Here is a 13564-nt window from a genome sequence, read left to right on the forward strand (position 1 = left end):
AACACTGCTTATTCTTGTATTTAATTCAAATTAAAAAGAAAAAGACGTCCCGGGTCCCCTGGTCCTGGTCCCGGGTCTCCTGGTCCTGGTCCCGGGTCTCCTGGTCCTGGTCCTGGTCCCGGGTCTTCTGGTCCTGGAGCGTACGCACGCACACGCACACGCGCGCACGCGCGCTCAGAAGGTCAGAACGTTGTGCTAATAACGCCAAGGTCATGGGTTCAATCCCCATACTGGCCAAACTGCTTACTCTGCATATCTTTAAAAACTTCAGACTCTAAAGATTGTATGTTCCATTGTTAGCTTCGGTGTGCGACAATAATTCGTCAAGTCTGATAATCACCTGGCTTAAAGCGAAGAGGAAATAAAGATAAATCAAACATAAGGAATTTAATTTTATGAAGTGAGGAAAGCTTATTTGTTTTACACATCTCATGTACAATTCAAAGTACATTTAATAAAAGCATTTAAAAAATGAGAATACAGATAACTCTCACTGATGAAGTATAATCATCAAGCTTTAAAAAAGTCTCTACCCCCAAACCCCAGGAGCACACCAGCAGCTTCCACCCCCAGACTCCAGGAGCTTCCACCCCCAGACCCCAGGAGTTTCCACCACCAGTCCCCAGCAGCATAACCACCAGACCCCCAGCTTCCACCACCAGTCCCCGGAGGTGCGTGGAATCCCGGACCAGCTCGACCAGAGCCTCGTGGCGAGCCGAGCCGAGAATCGGGGGGCTTCATCCGCATTCTCGTGGCGCTGAGACCGCGGAGATCCAGCCGAGAATCGCGGGGCTTACATCCGCTTACCCCTCCCCTCGGCCCAGAGAAAAACACACCACAGCCGGTCCGGAGCCACTTAGCCTCAGGCCCGAAACAAGACCTTCAACCCGGAGAAAAACTGACAGGCAGCACGTCGCTGAAAGCCACTCAGCCTCGCGGCTCACCGTCCCGCTGCCCAAAAAACCCGGCTCACCTGGAGCCACCCAAAGACCCGGCTCACCGTCCGAACCCGGGGACCCGCTCTTAAGCCCCCCCCCAACCGGCCACCGGAGTGAAAGAGCCAGCCCGCTTACTTGGACGACCAGGGCCCTGGTACCCTAAACACCCAGACGCTCCTGGTACCATGGACAGCACTCTGTCAGATGCTCAGGCGTATATTGCTTTTCCCTCATGTTCTGGTTTCAGGACCTTTTGTTAGGACCTTTGGTCAGCGCAAGGAAACAAATACTGTTGCTTCCATCTGGACAAACATTTAGTTCAGTAATAAAGAATAAAACGTCAGTTAAGTGTTTTGTAGTTGTAACTAAATATGGTAAACGCTCATATGCTTCTCATAGGCTCTGTGTGAAATTCTGAGTTTGTACACTATTAGATGTGGAAAGAAACACTTCCCACTATGTTTACTTTGCAGGAAACTAAACAAAACACTTCTTAACATAGTCATGAGGAGTTGTACAAATAATGACATCACTTTATGTTTGTTATTAAATGAGACAAGGGTAGTATCTCACAGTAGACTCATAATATAGCTGAAGTTGTATCTAGCAGAGGATGGTTTCGATCCATCGACCTCTGGGTTATGGGCCCAGCACGCTTCCGCTGCGCCACTCTGCTGAACCACCCACTGTTCCCAAATTCTGGTCAGGGTCCAAACAGGGGGTCTAGAGTCTAAATGGACTCAGCCAGGTCTGTGACAGTTATCTGCCATAGATAAGTATATGGTATATCTGAGTGTGAAGTTAAGATCAACATGTAAAAGTTCACACGCGCACACATTCTTGTATTTTCCCCTCAGGGGACCCACCTGCTCGCTCACACACACACACACACGCCGCCAGCATTGAGGCCGGTTAGCTCAGAAGGTCAGAGCGTGGTGCTAATAACGCCAAGGTCATGGGTTCAATCCCCATACTGGCCAAACTGCTTACTCTGCATATCTTTAAAAACTTCAGACTCTAAAGATTGTATGTTCCATTGTTAGCTTTGGTGTGCGACAATAATTCGTCAAGTCTGATAATCACCTGACTTAAAGCTAAGAGGAAATAAAGATAACTCAAACATAAGGAATTTAAGTTTATGAAGTGAGGAAAGCTTATTTTTATTACACATCTCATGTACAAATCAAAGTACTTTTCATAAAAAACATTTAAAAAATGAGAATACACATAACTCTCAGTGATGAAGTATAATCATCAAGCTTTAAAAAAGTCTCTACCACCAGACCCCAGGAGCACCCCAGCAGCTTCCACCACCAGACACCCAGCTTCCACCCCCAGACCCCACTAGCTCGACCCCCAGCTTCCACCACCAGAACCCAGGAGCTTCCATCACCAGACTCCTGGAGCTTCCAGCACCAGACCCCAGGAGCATTCACCACCAGACCCCAGCAAAATCACTACCAGAACACAGGAGCTTCCACCACCAGACCCCCAGCTTCCACCACCAGTCCCCGAGTAGACTCATAATATAGCTGAAGTTGTATCTAGCAGAGGATGGTTTCGATCCATCGACCTCTGGGTTATGGGCCCAGCACGCTTCCGCTGCGCCACTCTGCTGAACCACCCACTGTTCCCAAAGTCTGGTCAGGGTCCAAACAGGGGGTCTAGAGTCTAAATGGATTCAGCCAGGTCTGTGACAGTTATCCCCCACTAGCTCGACCCCCAGCTTCCACCACCAGACCCCAGAAGCTTCCACCACCAGACCCCAGCAGCTTCCACCCCCAGACCCCACTAGCTCGACCCCCAGCTTCCACCACCAGACTCCTGGAGCTTCCACCACCAGACCTCAGGAGCTTCCACCACCAGACCTCAGGAGCATTCACCACCATACCCCAGCAAAATCACCACCAGACCCCAGGAGCTTCCACCACCAGACCCCAGGAGCTTCCACCACCAGAGCTTCCAGCACCAGACCCCAGGAGCTTCCACCACCAGACCCCAGGAGCTTCCACCACCAGAGCTTCCACCACCAGACCCCAGGAGCTTCCACCACCAGACCCCAGGAGCTTCCACCACCAGACCCCAGGAGCTTCCACCACCAGACCCCAGGAGCTTCCACCACCAGACCCCAGCAAAATCACCACCAGTCCCCAGCAGCATAACCACCAGACCCCCAGCTTCCACCACCAGTCCCCGGAGGTGCGTGGAATCCCGGACCAGCTCGACCAGAGCCTCGTGGCGAGCCGAGCCGAGAATCGGGGGGCTTCATCCGCATTCTCGTGGCGCTGAGACCGCGGAGATCCAGCCGAGAATCGCGGGGCTTACATCCGCTTACCCCTCCCCTCGGCCCAGAGAAAAACACACCACAGCCGGTCCGGAGCCACTTAGCCTCAGGCCCGAAACAAGACCTTCAACCCGGAGAAAAACTGACAGGCAGCACGTCGCTGAAAGCCACTCAGCCTCGCGGCTCACCGTCCCGCTGCCCAAAAAACCCGGCTCACCTGGAGCCACCCAAAGACCCGGCTCACCGTCCGAACCCGGGGACCCGCTCTTAAGCCCCCCCCCAACCGGCCACCGGAGTGAAAGAGCCAGCCCGCTTACTTGGACGACCAGGGCCCTGGTACCCTAAACACCCAGACGCTCCTGGTACCATGGACAGCACTCTGTCAGATGCTCAGGCGTATATTGCTTTTCCCTCATGTTCTGGTTTCAGGACCTTTTGTTAGGACCTTTGGTCAGCGCAAGGAAACAAATACTGTTGCTTCCATCTGGACAAACATTTAGTTCAGTAATAAAGAATAAAACGTCAGTTAAGTGTTTTGTAGTTGTAACTAAATATGGTAAACGCTCATATGCTTCTCATAGGCTCTGTGTGAAATTCTGAGTTTGTACACTATTAGATGTGGAAAGAAACACTTCCCACTATGTTTACTTTGCAGGAAACTAAACAAAACACTTCTTAACATAGTCATGAGGAGTTGTACAAATAATGACATCACTTTATGTTTGTTATTAAATGAGACAAGGGTAGTATCTCACAGTAGACTCATAATATAGCTGAAGTTGTATCTAGCAGAGGATGGTTTCGATCCATCGACCTCTGGGTTATGGGCCCAGCACGCTTCCGCTGCGCCACTCTGCTGAACCACCCACTGTTCCCAAATTCTGGTCAGGGTCCAAACAGGGGGTCTAGAGTCTAAATGGACTCAGCCAGGTCTGTGACAGTTATCTGCCATAGATAAGTATATGGTATATCTGAGTGTGAAGTTAAGATCAACATGTAAAAGTTCACACGCGCACACATTCTTGTATTTTCCCCTCAGGGGACCCACCTGCTCGCTCACACACACACACACACGCCGCCAGCATTGAGGCCGGTTAGCTCAGAAGGTCAGAGCGTGGTGCTAATAACGCCAAGGTCATGGGTTCAATCCCCATACTGGCCAAACTGCTTACTCTGCATATCTTTAAAAACTTCAGACTCTAAAGATTGTATGTTCCATTGTTAGCTTTGGTGTGCGACAATAATTCGTCAAGTCTGATAATCACCTGACTTAAAGCTAAGAGGAAATAAAGATAACTCAAACATAAGGAATTTAAGTTTATGAAGTGAGGAAAGCTTATTTTTATTACACATCTCATGTACAAATCAAAGTACTTTTCATAAAAAACATTTAAAAAATGAGAATACACATAACTCTCAGTGATGAAGTATAATCATCAAGCTTTAAAAAAGTCTCTACCACCAGACCCCAGGAGCACCCCAGCAGCTTCCACCACCAGACACCCAGCTTCCACCCCCAGACCCCACTAGCTCGACCCCCAGCTTCCACCACCAGAACCCAGGAGCTTCCATCACCAGACTCCTGGAGCTTCCAGCACCAGACCCCAGGAGCATTCACCACCAGACCCCAGCAAAATCACTACCAGAACACAGGAGCTTCCACCACCAGACCCCCAGCTTCCACCACCAGTCCCCGAGTAGACTCATAATATAGCTGAAGTTGTATCTAGCAGAGGATGGTTTCGATCCATCGACCTCTGGGTTATGGGCCCAGCACGCTTCCGCTGCGCCACTCTGCTGAACCACCCACTGTTCCCAAAGTCTGGTCAGGGTCCAAACAGGGGGTCTAGAGTCTAAATGGATTCAGCCAGGTCTGTGACAGTTATCCCCCACTAGCTCGACCCCCAGCTTCCACCACCAGACCCCAGAAGCTTCCACCACCAGACCCCAGCAGCTTCCACCCCCAGACCCCACTAGCTCGACCCCCAGCTTCCACCACCAGACTCCTGGAGCTTCCACCACCAGACCTCAGGAGCATTCACCACCATACCCCAGCAAAATCACCACCAGACCCCAGGAGTTTCCACCACCAGAGCTTCCACCACCAGACCCCAGGAGCTTCCAGCACCAGACCCCAGGAGCTTCCACCACCAGAGCTTCCAGCACCAGACCCCAGGAGCTTCCACCACCAGACCCCAGGAGCTTCCACCACCAGAGCTTCCACCACCAGACCCCAGGAGCTTCCACCACCAGACCCCAGGAGCTTCCACCACCAGACCCCAGCAAAATCACCACCAGTCCCCAGCAGCATAACCACCAGACCCCCAGCTTCCACCACCAGTCCCCGGAGGTGCGTGGAATCCCGGACCAGCTCGACCAGAGCCTCGTGGCGAGCCGAGCCGAGAATCGGGGGGCTTCATCCGCATTCTCGTGGCGCTGAGACCGCGGAGATCCAGCCGAGAATCGCGGGGCTTACATCCGCTTACCCCTCCCCTCGGCCCAGAGAAAAACACACCACAGCCGGTCCGGAGCCACTTAGCCTCAGGCCCGAAACAAGACCTTCAACCCGGAGAAAAACTGACAGGCAGCACGTCGCTGAAAGCCACTCAGCCTCGCGGCTCACCGTCCCGCTGCCCAAAAAACCCGGCTCACCTGGAGCCACCCAAAGACCCGGCTCACCGTCCGAACCCGGGGACCCGCTCTTAAGCCCCCCCCCAACCGGCCACCGGAGTGAAAGAGCCAGCCCGCTTACTTGGACGACCAGGGCCCTGGTACCCTAAACACCCAGACGCTCCTGGTACCATGGACAGCACTCTGTCAGATGCTCAGGCGTATATTGCTTTTCACTCATGTTCTGGTTTCAGGACCTTTTGTTAGGACCTTTGGTCAGCGCAAGGAAACAAATACTGTTGCTTCCATCTGGACAAACATTTAGTTCAGTAATAAAGAATAAAACGTCAGTTAAGTGTTTTGTAGTTGTAACTAAATATGGTAAACGCTCATATGCTTCTCATAGGCTCTGTGTGAAATTCTGAGTTTGTACACTATTAGATGTGGAAAGAAACACTTCCCACTATGTTTACTTTGCAGGAAACTAAACAAAACACTTCTTAACATAGTCATGAGGAGTTGTACAAATAATGACATCACTTTATGTTTGTTATTAAATGAGACAAGGGTAGTATCTCACAGTAGACTCATAATATAGCTGAAGTTGTATCTAGCAGAGGATGGTTTCGATCCATCGACCTCTGGGTTATGGGCCCAGCACGCTTCCGCTGCGCCACTCTGCTGAACCACCCACTGTTCCCAAATTCTGGTCAGGGTCCAAACAGGGGGTCTAGAGTCTAAATGGACTCAGCCAGGTCTGTGACAATTATCTGCCATAGATAAGTATATGGTATATCTGAGTGTGAAGTTAAGATCAACATGTAAAAGTTCACACGCGCACACATTCTTGTATTTTCCCCTCAGGGGACCCACCTGCTCGCTCACACACACACACACACGCCGCCAGCATTGAGGCCGGTTAGCTCAGAAGGTCAGAGCGTGGTGCTAATAACGCCAAGGTCATGGGTTCAATCCCCATACTGGCCAAACTGCTTACTCTGCATATCTTTAAAAACTTCAGACTCTAAAGATTGTATGTTCCATTATTAGCTTTGGTGTGCGACAATAATTCGTCAAGTCTGATAATCACCTGACTTAAAGCTAAGAGGAAATAAAGATAACTCAAACATAAGGAATTTAAGTTTATGAAGTGAGGAAAGCTTATTTTTATTACACATCTCATGTACAAATCAAAGTACTTTTCATAAAAAACATTTAAAAAATGAAAATACACATAACTCTCAGTGATGAAGTATAATCATCAAGCTTTAAAAAAGTCTCTACCACCAGACCCCAGGAGCACCCCAGCAGCTTCCACCACCAGACACCCAGCTTCCACCCCCAGACCCCACTAGCTCGACCCCCAGCTTCCACCACCAGAACCCAGGAGCTTCCATCACCAGACTCCTGGAGCTTCCAGCACCAGACCCCAGGAGCATTCACCACCAGACCCCAGCAAAATCACTACCAGAACACAGGAGCTTCCACCACCAGACCCCCAGCTTCCACCACCAGTCCCCGAGTAGACTCATAATATAGCTGAAGTTGTATCTAGCAGAGGATGGTTTCGATCCATCGACCTCTGGGTTATGGGCCCAGCACGCTTCCGCTGCGCCACTCTGCTGAACCACCCACTGTTCCCAAAGTCTGGTCAGGGTCCAAACAGGGGGTCTAGAGTCTAAATGGATTCAGCCAGGTCTGTGACAGTTATCCCCCACTAGCTCGACCCCCAGCTTCCACCACCAGACCCCAGAAGCTTCCACCACCAGACCCCAGCAGCTTCCACCCCCAGACCCCACTAGCTCGACCCCCAGCTTCCACCACCAGACTCCTGGAGCTTCCACCACCAGACCTCAGGAGCATTCACCACCATACCCCAGCAAAATCACCACCAGACCCCAGGAGTTTCCACCACCAGAGCTTCCACCACCAGACCCCAGGAGCTTCCAGCACCAGACCCCAGGAGCTTCCACCACCAGAGCTTCCAGCACCAGACCCCAGGAGCTTCCACCACCAGACCCCAGGAGCTTCCACCACCAGACCCCAGGAGCTTCCACCACCAGACCCCAGCAAAATCACCACCAGTCCCCAGCAGCATAACCACCAGACCCCCAGCTTCCACCACCAGTCCCCGGAGGTGCGTGGAATCCCGGACCAGCTCGACCAGAGCCTCGTGGCGAGCCGAGAATCGGGGGGCTTCATCCGCATTCTCGTGGCGCTGAGACCGCGGAGATCCAGCCGAGAATCGCGGGGCTTACATCCGCTTACCCCTCCCCTCGGCCCAGAGAAAAACACACCACAGCCGGTCCGGAGCCACTTAGCCTCAGGCCCGAAACAAGACCTTCAACCCGGAGAAAAACTGACAGGCAGCACGTCGCTGAAAGCCACTCAGCCTCGCGGCTCACCGTCCCGCTGCCCAAAAAACCCGGCTCACCTGGAGCCACCCAAAGACCCGGCTCACCGTCCGAACCCGGGGACCCGCTCTTAAGCCCCCCCCCAACCGGCCACCGGAGTGAAAGAGCCAGCCCGCTTACTTGGACGACCAGGGCCCTGGTACCCTAAACACCCAGACGCTCCTGGTACCATGGACAGCACTCTGTCAGATGCTCAGGCGTATATTGCTTTTCACTCATGTTCTGGTTTCAGGACCTTTTGTTAGGACCTTTGGTCAGCTTGTACAAGGAAACAAATACTGTTGCTTCCATCTGGACAAACATTTAGTTCAGTAATAAAGAATAAAACGTCAGTTAAGTGTTTTGTAGTTGTAACTAAATATGGTAAACGCTCATATGCTTCTCATAGGCTCTGTGTGAAATTCTGAGTTTGTACACTATTAGATGTGGAAAGAAACACTTCCCACTATGTTTACTTTGCAGGAAACTAAACAAAACACTTAACATAGTCATGAGGAGTTGTACAAATAATGACATCACTTTATGTTTGTTATTAAATGAGACAAGGGTAGTATCTCACAGTAGACTCATAATATAGCTGAAGTTGTATCTAGCAGAGGATGGTTTCGATCCATCGACCTCTGGGTTATGGGCCCAGCACGCTTCCGCTGCGCCACTCTGCTGAACCACCCACTGTTCCCAAATTCTGGTCAGGGTCCAAACAGGGGGTCTAGAGTCTAAATGGACTCAGCCAGGTCTGTGACAGTTATCTGCCATAGATAAGTATATGGTATATCTGAGTGTGAAGTTAAGATCAACATGTAAAAGTTCACACGCGCACACATTCTTGTATTTTCCCCTCAGGGGACCCACCTGCTCGCTCACACACACACACACACGCCGCCAGCATTGAGGCCGGTTAGCTCAGAAGGTCAGAGCGTGGTGCTAATAACGCCAAGGTCATGGGTTCAATCCCCATACTGGCCAAACTGCTTACTCTGCATATCTTTAAAAACTTCAGACTCTAAAGATTGTATGTTCCATTGTTAGCTTTGGTGTGCGACAATAATTCGTCAAGTCTGATAATCACCTGACTTAAAGCTAAGAGGAAATAAAGATAACTCAAACATAAGGAATTTAAGTTTATGAAGTGAGGAAAGCTTATTTATATTACACATCTCATGTACAAATCAAAGTACTTTTCATAAAAAACATTTAAAAAATGAGAATACACATAACTCTCAGTGATGAAGTATAATCATCAAGCTTTAAAAAAGTCTCTACCACCAGACCCCAGGAGCACCCCAGCAGCTTCCACCACCAGACACCCAGCTTCCACCCCCAGACCCCACTAGCTCGACCCCCAGCTTCCACCACCAGAACCCAGGAGCTTCCATCACCAGACTCCTGGAGCTTCCAGCACCAGACCCCAGGAGCATTCACCACCAGACCCCAGCAAAATCACTACCAGAACACAGGAGCTTCCACCACCAGACCCCCAGCTTCCACCACCAGTCCCCGAGTAGACTCATAATATAGCTGAAGTTGTATCTAGCAGAGGATGGTTTCGATCCATCGACCTCTGGGTTATGGGCCCAGCACGCTTCCGCTGCGCCACTCTGCTGATCCACCCACTGTTCCCAAAGTCTGGTCAGGGTCCAAACAGGGGGTCTAGAGTCTAAATGGACTCAGCCAGGTCTGTGACAGTTATCTGCCATAGATAAGTATATGGTATATCTGAGTGTGAAGTTAAGATCAACATGTAAAAGTTCACACGCGCACACATTCTTGTATTTTCCCCTCAGGGGACCCACCTGCTCGCTCACACACACACACACACGCCGCCAGCATTGAGGCCGGTTAGCTCAGAAGGTCAGAGCGTGGTGCTAATAACGCCAAGGTCATGGGTTCAATCCCCATACTGGCCAAACTGCTTACTCTGCATATCTTTAAAAACTTCAGACTCTAAAGATTGTATGTTCCATTGTTAGCTTTGGTGTGCGACAATAATTCGTCAAGTCTGATAATCACCTGACTTAAAGCTAAGAGGAAATAAAGATAACTCAAACATAAGGAATTTAAGTTTATGAAGTGAGGAAAGCTTATTTATATTACACATCTCATGTACAAATCAAAGTACTTTTCATAAAAAACATTTAAAAAATGAGAATACACATAACTCTCAGTGATGAAGTATAATCATCAAGCTTTAAAAAAGTCTCTACCACCAGACCCCAGGAGCACCCCAGCAGCTTCCACCACCAGACACCCAGCTTCCACCCCCAGACCCCACTAGCTCGACCCCCAGCTTCCACCACCAGAACCCAGGAGCTTCCATCACCAGACTCCTGGAGCTTCCAGCACCAGACCCCAGGAGCATTCACCACCAGACCCCAGCAAAATCACTACCAGAACACAGGAGCTTCCACCACCAGACCCCCAGCTTCCACCACCAGTCCCCGAGTAGACTCATAATATAGCTGAAGTTGTATCTAGCAGAGGATGGTTTCGATCCATCGACCTCTGGGTTATGGGCCCAGCACGCTTCCGCTGCGCCACTCTGCTGAACCACCCACTGTTCCCAAAGTCTGGTCAGGGTCCAAACAGGGGGTCTAGAGTCTAAATGGATTCAGCCAGGTCTGTGACAGTTATCCCCCACTAGCTCGACCCCCAGCTTCCACCACCAGACCCCAGAAGCTTCCACCACCAGACCCCAGCAGCTTCCACCCCCAGACCCCACTAGCTCGACCCCCAGCTTCCACCACCAGACTCCTGGAGCTTCCACCACCAGACCTCAGGAGCATTCACCACCATACCCCAGCAAAATCACCACCAGACCCCAGGAGTTTCCACCACCAGAGCTTCCACCACCAGACCCCAGGAGCTTCCAGCACCAGACCCCAGGAGCTTCCACCACCAGAGCTTCCAGCACCAGACCCCAGGAGCTTCCACCACCAGACCCCAGGAGCTTCCACCACCAGAGCTTCCACCACCAGACCCCAGGAGCTTCCACCACCAGACCCCAGGAGCTTCCACCACCAGACCCCAGCAAAATCACCACCAGTCCCCAGCAGCATAACCACCAGACCCCCAGCTTCCACCACCAGTCCCCGGAGGTGCGTGGAATCCCGGACCAGCTCGACCAGAGCCTCGTGGCGAGCCGAGCCGAGAATCGGGGGGCTTCATCCGCATTCTCGTGGCGCTGAGACCGCGGAGATCCAGCCGAGAATCGCGGGGCTTACATCCGCTTACCCCTCCCCTCGGCCCAGAGAAAAACACACCACAGCCGGTCCGGAGCCACTTAGCCTCAGGCCCGAAACAAGACCTTCAACCCGGAGAAAAACTGACAGGCAGCACGTCGCTGAAAGCCACTCAGCCTCGCGGCTCACCGTCCCGCTGCCCAAAAAACCCGGCTCACCTGGAGCCACCCAAAGACCCGGCTCACCGTCCGAACCCGGGGACCCGCTCTTAAGCCCCCCCCCAACCGGCCACCGGAGTGAAAGAGCCAGCCCGCTTACTTGGACGACCAGGGCCCTGGTACCCTAAACACCCAGACGCTCCTGGTACCATGGACAGCACTCTGTCAGATGCTCAGGCGTATATTGCTTTTCACTCATGTTCTGGTTTCAGGACCTTTTGTTAGGACCTTTGGTCAGCGCAAGGAAACAAATACTGTTGCTTCCATCTGGACAAACATTTAGTTCAGTAATAAAGAATAAAACGTCAGTTAAGTGTTTTGTAGTTGTAACTAAATATGGTAAACGCTCATATGCTTCTCATAGGCTCTGTGTGAAATTCTGAGTTTGTACACTATTAGATGTGGAAAGAAACACTTCCCACTATGTTTACTTTGCAGGAAACTAAACAAAACACTTCTTAACATAGTCATGAGGAGTTGTACAAATAATGACATCACTTTATGTTTGTTATTAAATGAGACAAGGGTAGTATCTCACAGTAGACTCATAATATAGCTGAAGTTGTATCTAGCAGAGGATGGTTTCGATCCATCGACCTCTGGGTTATGGGCCCAGCACGCTTCCGCTGCGCCACTCTGCTGAACCACCCACTGTTCCCAAATTCTGGTCAGGGTCCAAACAGGGGGTCTAGAGTCTAAATGGACTCAGCCAGGTCTGTGACAATTATCTGCCATAGATAAGTATATGGTATATCTGAGTGTGAAGTTAAGATCAACATGTAAAAGTTCACACGCGCACACATTCTTGTATTTTCCCCTCAGGGGACCCACCTGCTCGCTCACACACACACACACACGCCGCCAGCATTGAGGCCGGTTAGCTCAGAAGGTCAGAGCGTGGTGCTAATAACGCCAAGGTCATGGGTTCAATCCCCATACTGGCCAAACTGCTTACTCTGCATATCTTTAAAAACTTCAGACTCTAAAGATTGTATGTTCCATTATTAGCTTTGGTGTGCGACAATAATTCGTCAAGTCTGATAATCACCTGACTTAAAGCTAAGAGGAAATAAAGATAACTCAAACATAAGGAATTTAAGTTTATGAAGTGAGGAAAGCTTATTTTTATTACACATCTCATGTACAAATCAAAGTACTTTTCATAAAAAACATTTAAAAAATGAAAATACACATAACTCTCAGTGATGAAGTATAATCATCAAGCTTTAAAAAAGTCTCTACCACCAGACCCCAGGAGCACCCCAGCAGCTTCCACCACCAGACACCCAGCTTCCACCCCCAGACCCCACTAGCTCGACCCCCAGCTTCCACCACCAGAACCCAGGAGCTTCCATCACCAGACTCCTGGAGCTTCCAGCACCAGACCCCAGGAGCATTCACCACCAGACCCCAGCAAAATCACTACCAGAACACAGGAGCTTCCACCACCAGACCCCCAGCTTCCACCACCAGTCCCCGAGTAGACTCATAATATAGCTGAAGTTGTATCTAGCAGAGGATGGTTTCGATCCATCGACCTCTGGGTTATGGGCCCAGCACGCTTCCGCTGCGCCACTCTGCTGAACCACCCACTGTTCCCAAAGTCTGGTCAGGGTCCAAACAGGGGGTCTAGAGTCTAAATGGATTCAGCCAGGTCTGTGACAGTTATCCCCCACTAGCTCGACCCCCAGCTTCCACCACCAGACCCCAGAAGCTTCCACCACCAGACCCCAGCAGCTTCCACCCCCAGACCCCACTAGCTCGACCCCCAGCTTCCACCACCAGACTCCTGGAGCTTCCACCACCAGACCTCAGGAGCATTCACCACCATACCCCAGCAAAATCACCACCAGACCCCAGGAGTTTCCACCACCAGAGCTTCCACCACCAGACCCCAGGAGCTTCCAGCACCAGACCCCAG

At 51.1% G+C, this 13564-nt stretch overlaps 17 non-coding genes across 17 annotated transcripts; 6 read left to right on the forward strand and 11 right to left on the reverse strand.

Annotated features, from left to right (window-relative positions):
* Positions 1 to 1542: 1542 nt before the first annotated feature.
* On the reverse strand, positions 1543 to 1614 carry trnam-cau (transfer RNA methionine (anticodon CAU)). The gene has a single exon. It is a non-coding gene; the product is annotated as a tRNA-Met (tRNA).
* A 230-nt stretch (positions 1615 to 1844) lies between these two features.
* On the forward strand, positions 1845 to 1918 carry trnai-aau (transfer RNA isoleucine (anticodon AAU)). The gene has a single exon. It is a non-coding gene; the product is annotated as a tRNA-Ile (tRNA).
* Positions 1919 to 2483: 565 nt separating this feature from the next.
* On the reverse strand, positions 2484 to 2555 carry trnam-cau (transfer RNA methionine (anticodon CAU)). Its single transcript has one exon. It is a non-coding gene; the product is annotated as a tRNA-Met (tRNA).
* A 1453-nt stretch (positions 2556 to 4008) lies between these two features.
* On the reverse strand, positions 4009 to 4080 carry trnam-cau (transfer RNA methionine (anticodon CAU)). The gene has a single exon. It is a non-coding gene; the product is annotated as a tRNA-Met (tRNA).
* A 230-nt stretch (positions 4081 to 4310) lies between these two features.
* trnai-aau (transfer RNA isoleucine (anticodon AAU)) lies at positions 4311 to 4384 on the forward strand. Its single transcript has one exon. It is a non-coding gene; the product is annotated as a tRNA-Ile (tRNA).
* A 565-nt stretch (positions 4385 to 4949) lies between these two features.
* On the reverse strand, positions 4950 to 5021 carry trnam-cau (transfer RNA methionine (anticodon CAU)). The gene has a single exon. It is a non-coding gene; the product is annotated as a tRNA-Met (tRNA).
* Positions 5022 to 6443: 1422 nt separating this feature from the next.
* On the reverse strand, positions 6444 to 6515 carry trnam-cau (transfer RNA methionine (anticodon CAU)). Its single transcript has one exon. It is a non-coding gene; the product is annotated as a tRNA-Met (tRNA).
* Positions 6516 to 6745: 230 nt separating this feature from the next.
* Positions 6746 to 6819, forward strand: trnai-aau (transfer RNA isoleucine (anticodon AAU)). Its single transcript has one exon. It is a non-coding gene; the product is annotated as a tRNA-Ile (tRNA).
* Positions 6820 to 7384: 565 nt separating this feature from the next.
* On the reverse strand, positions 7385 to 7456 carry trnam-cau (transfer RNA methionine (anticodon CAU)). Its single transcript has one exon. It is a non-coding gene; the product is annotated as a tRNA-Met (tRNA).
* A 1380-nt stretch (positions 7457 to 8836) lies between these two features.
* trnam-cau (transfer RNA methionine (anticodon CAU)) lies at positions 8837 to 8908 on the reverse strand. Its single transcript has one exon. It is a non-coding gene; the product is annotated as a tRNA-Met (tRNA).
* A 230-nt stretch (positions 8909 to 9138) lies between these two features.
* trnai-aau (transfer RNA isoleucine (anticodon AAU)) lies at positions 9139 to 9212 on the forward strand. Its single transcript has one exon. It is a non-coding gene; the product is annotated as a tRNA-Ile (tRNA).
* A 565-nt stretch (positions 9213 to 9777) lies between these two features.
* trnam-cau (transfer RNA methionine (anticodon CAU)) lies at positions 9778 to 9849 on the reverse strand. Its single transcript has one exon. It is a non-coding gene; the product is annotated as a tRNA-Met (tRNA).
* Positions 9850 to 10079: 230 nt separating this feature from the next.
* trnai-aau (transfer RNA isoleucine (anticodon AAU)) lies at positions 10080 to 10153 on the forward strand. Its single transcript has one exon. It is a non-coding gene; the product is annotated as a tRNA-Ile (tRNA).
* Positions 10154 to 10718: 565 nt separating this feature from the next.
* Positions 10719 to 10790, reverse strand: trnam-cau (transfer RNA methionine (anticodon CAU)). Its single transcript has one exon. It is a non-coding gene; the product is annotated as a tRNA-Met (tRNA).
* A 1422-nt stretch (positions 10791 to 12212) lies between these two features.
* Positions 12213 to 12284, reverse strand: trnam-cau (transfer RNA methionine (anticodon CAU)). The gene has a single exon. It is a non-coding gene; the product is annotated as a tRNA-Met (tRNA).
* Positions 12285 to 12514: 230 nt separating this feature from the next.
* On the forward strand, positions 12515 to 12588 carry trnai-aau (transfer RNA isoleucine (anticodon AAU)). The gene has a single exon. It is a non-coding gene; the product is annotated as a tRNA-Ile (tRNA).
* Positions 12589 to 13153: 565 nt separating this feature from the next.
* On the reverse strand, positions 13154 to 13225 carry trnam-cau (transfer RNA methionine (anticodon CAU)). Its single transcript has one exon. It is a non-coding gene; the product is annotated as a tRNA-Met (tRNA).
* Positions 13226 to 13564: the final 339 nt, after the last annotated feature.

The sequence above is a fragment of the Cololabis saira genome, unplaced genomic scaffold (assembly GCF_033807715.1).
Source record: "Cololabis saira isolate AMF1-May2022 unplaced genomic scaffold, fColSai1.1 scf036, whole genome shotgun sequence".
Taxonomy (NCBI): Eukaryota; Metazoa; Chordata; class Actinopteri; order Beloniformes; family Belonidae; genus Cololabis; species Cololabis saira.